The sequence below is a fragment of the Salvelinus fontinalis genome, unplaced genomic scaffold (genome assembly GCF_029448725.1).
Source record: "Salvelinus fontinalis isolate EN_2023a unplaced genomic scaffold, ASM2944872v1 scaffold_2492, whole genome shotgun sequence".
NCBI lineage: Eukaryota > Metazoa > Chordata > Actinopteri > Salmoniformes > Salmonidae > Salvelinus > Salvelinus fontinalis.
Genome location: NW_026602701.1, coordinates 7422 through 12660, shown reverse-complemented (window position 1 = coordinate 12660; position 5239 = coordinate 7422). Strand labels below are relative to the sequence as shown.

General features: G+C 41.0%; 1 long non-coding RNA gene across 1 annotated transcript; it reads left to right on the top strand.

Annotated features, from left to right (window-relative positions):
* The first annotated feature begins 1761 nt into the window (after window positions 1-1761).
* Window positions 1762-4914, top strand: LOC129850925 (uncharacterized). Its single transcript, XR_008758896.1, has 3 exons — window positions 1762-1893; window positions 3840-3915; window positions 4762-4914. It is a non-coding gene; the product is annotated as an uncharacterized LOC129850925 (long non-coding RNA).
* The last annotated feature ends 325 nt before the right edge of the window (window positions 4915-5239 follow it).

Here is a 5239-nt window from a genome sequence, read left to right as displayed (position 1 = left end):
CCTAACTAGAAGGATGAGGTCAGGGTTGACAACAAGGCATGTTGAATGAATGGCAGCTAGGAGTCAGACCTAACTGGAAGGACGAGGTCAGGGATGACAACAAGGCATGTTGAATGAATGGCAGCTACAAAATTTCAGTGTATTGAGTAGACTTGTGTCCCAAATGGCACCCTATTCCCTATATAGTGCACTACAAAAGGAGTGCACGGTAGGGAATCAGTGGCGTGAAGTACTTATGTAAAAATACTTTAAAGTACTTAAGTCGATTTTTTGGGTAACTGTACATTACTTTACTATTTATAATTTTTTAAATGTGGACTTTTACTCTACTAGCTACATTCCTAAAGAAAATAATGTACTTTTTACTCCATACATTTTCCCAGACACCCAAAAGTACTCGGTACATGAATGCTTAGCAGGACAGGAAAATGGTCTAATTCACACACTTATCAAGAGAACATCCCTGGTCATCCTTACTGCCTCTGATCTGGCGGACTCAATAAACACAAATGCTTTGTTTGTAAATGATGTCTGAGTGTTGGAGTGTGCCCCTGGCTTTCCGTAAATTTAAAAAACAAGTGTGCCGTCTGGTTTGCTTAATATAAGGAATTTGAAATTATTTTTTATTTTCTTACTTAAGTATATTTAAAACTAAATACTTTTAGACTTTTACTTAAAGTAATATATTTCTTGGTGACTTTTACTTGAGTCATTTTCTATTAAGGTATCTTTACTTTTACTCAAGTATGACAATTGGGTACTTTTGCCACCACTGTAGGGAATAGTCTTCACCTTATTGTTTGGTTTGCCAGAGCCCATGTTGACTCCAATGCTTCCCACAGTTGTGTCAAGTTGGCTGGATGTCCTTTGGGTGGTGGACCATTCTTGATACCCACAGAAAACTGTTAAGCGTGAAAAACCCAGCAGCGTTGATGTTTTTGACAAAAACACTTAAATCTTTTGACTTGCCCATTCACCCTCTGAATGACACACATACACAATTCATTTCTCAATTGTCTCAAGGCTTAAAACTCCTTCTTTAACCTGTATCCTCCCCTTCATCTACACTGATTTAAGTGACATCGATAAGGGATCATATCTTTCACCTGGTTAGTCTATGTCATAAAAAGGCAGGTGTTCATAATATTTTGTACACTCAGTGTATGGCGCTCTAAGGGCTTTGGTCAAATATAGTGCACTATATAGGGAATAGGGTGCCATTTGGGGTGCGTCCTCCATCCCTGTGGCTACAGCTGACCAGTCATTTACAGCAAAGATACAGTGAGGCTGAATGACTGACTGATGTCATATCTTATCTGTCGGTTGTGAGAAGTTGTTTCTAGGGAGTCTGACCAGGTTCCATCTGGGTTAATATGTAGATGGGTACTGATAGTTGAAATGGATTTTCCTGCTGACTGCAGAACATGATCATTTATCACATCCCTCAACACAATATTTCATAGAATACTTCCTGGGTTGTCAATAGTCAAAAAGAGCAGTAGTTGAGTTGAACATTCCACAACTTCACCTACACAATACCAAGGTTTTGAAGCTCTGCACAGGTAGTGTTAGTACAGGTACTTTAGCTATGTTGGTCAACGATCAGCCAATCAACATAGGATGGACTCATCACTGGGCAGGTTACATAGTATTCTAACCTACCTGTAATCTGTGTGTCCACCTGAGGAATATTCAGTAAATACCAGTTCAACATCTAATGGTAAAATAAAGGGAAGCACTCTTCTCCCTGTGTGTGTTCCAGCCAGGGATATCCAGGCGTGGGAGTACGTTCCTCTGGGTCCGTTTCTGGGGAAGAACTTTGGGACAACCATCTCACCCTGGGTGGTTCCTATGGAGGCCCTGCTGCCCTTCGCTGAGCCCAACACTGTCCAGGTGAGGAACACAAACAGTATAGTAGTGTAATATAGTACAGACCTGGTGGTCCTACTGCCCTATAGTATACTACGGGTGGTCTGGATGTATTTTATATTACATAAATGGGTGGTCTGTATCTATTTGACATGACATTATACTACAGGTTTTCTGGGTGTATTTGACATTACATTATGGGTGGTCTGGATGTAATTGACATTACATTATACAACGGGTGGTCTGGGTGTATTTGACATGACATTATACTACGGGTGGTCTGGATCTATTTTATATTACATTATACTATGGGTGGTCTGGATGTATTTGACATTACACTATACTACGGGTGGTCTGGGTTTATTTGACATGACATTATACTACGGGTGGTCTGGATGTATTTGACATTACATTATACTACGGGTGGTCTGGATGTATTTTATATTACATTATGGGTGGTCTGGATGTATTTGACATTACATTATACTACGGGTGGTCTGGATGTATTTGACATTACATTATACTACGGGTGGTCTGGATGTATATTATATTACATTATGGGTGGTCTGGATGTATTTGGCATTACATTATACTATGGGTGGTCTGGGTGTATTTGACATGACATTATACTACGGGTGGTCTGTGTTTATTTGACATGACATTATACTACGGGTGGTCTGGATGTATTTTATATTACATTATGGGTGGTCTGGATGTATTTTATATTACATTATACTACGGGTGGTCTGGGTTTATTTGACATGACATTATACTACGGGTGGTCTGGATGTATTTGACATTATACTACGGGTGGTCTGGGTGTATTTGAAATGACATTATACTACGGGTGGTCTGGATGTATTTTATATTACATTATACTATGGGTGGTCTGGATGTATTTGACATTACATTATACTACGGGTGGTCTGGGTTTATTTGACATGACATTATACTACGGGTGGTCTGGATGTATTTTATATTACATTATACTATGGGTGGTCTGGATGTATTTGACATTACATTATACTACGGGTGGTCTGGGTTTATTTGACATGACATTATACTACGGGTGGTCTGGATGTATTTGACATTACATTATACTACGGGTGGTCTGGATGTATTTGACATTACATTATACTACGGGTGGTCTGGATGTATTTGACATGACATTATACTACGGGTGGTCTGGATGTATTTTATATTACATTATGGGTGGTCTGGATGTATTTGGCATTACATTATACTATGGGTGGTCTGGGTGTATTTGACATGACATTATACTACGGGTGGTCTGTGTTTTATTTGACATGACATTATACTACGGGTGGTCTGGATGTATTTTATATTACATTATACTATGGGTGGTCTGGGTGTATTTGACATGACATTATACTACGGGTGGTCTGTGTTTATTTGACATGACATTATACTACGGGTGGTCTGGATGTATTTTATATTACATTATGGGTGGTCTGGGTGTATTTGACATTACATTATACTATGGGTGGTCTGGGTGTATTTGACATGACATTATACTACGGGTGGTTTGGGTGTATTTGACATTACATTATACTACGGGTTTTTTGGGTTTATTTGACATTACATTATACTATGGGTGGTCTGGATGTATTTTACATTTCATTAACACTCTTACATTTTCACCATTCAGGCAAGCCTTTAGTAATGAGAGCCAGTATCCATACCGTGTTACAAAAGAAAAGGTGCCATCTAGAATCTTAAAGGGTTATTCCGCTGTCCACATAGGACAACCCTTTTGATGAACCTGTTTGGTTCCAGTTAGAACCATTTTGGGCTCCATTTTCTACATGGAACCCAAAAGGGTTCAACCTGAAACCAAAAAGGTTCTACCTGGAACCAAAAAGGGTTCTCCTATGTGAACAGCCAAAGAACCCTTTTTTCTAAGAGTGTAGAGGCTCTTCGTGCTTTTCTATTTCCACTTCCTGTTTCAGGATCCAAAGCCCCTCCCTTATCTATGCCATGACGATGCCTTCACCTTCAACATTAACTTATTTGTGTCAGTGAAAGGTATGTTGGGTTTTACACAAACACACACACAACACACACGTACATGCACAGATACACAGTAAAAAGGAATTGTTGGTAAATGAGTGCCTTTGTAATTAAGCATACACACACAAGGGAGGTAATGATTTACCATTAAGAGCTTTGTATTCCTAACTACCAGGACTGTTCATTCTCTGTTCTGACTTTCTCTCTCTCTCCTGACTCTCTCCTGACTCGCTCTCTCCACTGACTTTCTCTCCGGATTCTCCACTGACTCTCTGTCCTGAAAATCTCTCCTGACTCTCTCTCCTGACTCTCTCTCCGGTCTCTCTCTCCGGTCTCTCCACTGACTCTCCGGCTTGACTATCTCTCCTGACTCTCCACAGACTCTCTCTCCTGACTCTCCACTTATTCTCTCTCCTGACTCTCCACCGACTCACTGGCTTGACTATCTCTCCTGTCTCCACTGACTCTGTCTTGACTCTTTCTCCTGACTCTCCACAGACTCTCTCTCCTGACTCTCCACTTATTCTCTCTCCTAACTCTCCACCGACTCACTGGCTTGACTATCTCTCCTGTCTCCATTGACTCTGTCTTGACTCTTTCTCCTGACTCTCCACTGACTGACTCTCTACTTATTCTCTCTCCAGTGACTCTCTCTCCAGTGACTCTCTCTCCAGTGACTCTCTCTCCAGTGACTTTCTCTCCAGTGACTCTCTGTCCCTACTCCCTCTCATGACTCTCCAGTGACTCGCTGTCCTGACTCTCTCCACTGCTCTTCCTATGTATTTTCTGCGGTATTATTGAGGGGGTATATCAGGTGTTGATATCCTGTCTCAATCAACTATTGTGGGGTGTTTTTTTCAGGAGAGGCAATGAAGGAAGCAGCCACTATATGCAAGTCCAACTTCAAGGTAAGCAGTTGGTGAAGTAGACTTTGGATAGCTTACTACAGTTGTATCAATGTGCAGAGTTGTGGACTCGAGTCACATGACTTGGACTCGACTTGATATAAAATAACTTTAGGCTTGACTTCGACTTGGAGCCTCAAGACTTGGGACCCAAGTTTGACTTGAGATTGATGACTTGAAATGATTTGTCCAGGGTTTGTCACTCATTTTGTGGCACATGACTCTCCACGTAGCCAGAGACAGTAGTGAAATGCACACATGGCCCTCTGATTGGACCAGAAAACGGTCAATTAATACAGGTCGGATGAGGTAGCGCAGTGTTTCTCGAAGCGTAGAAGGATTTGGGGGGTTGTGAGCAATGTTCCCTCAATTTTTTTCTGGTACTGAGATCATTTAAGTTCTGCTGAGCGCAAACTTGAACGTTGTGAAAATTC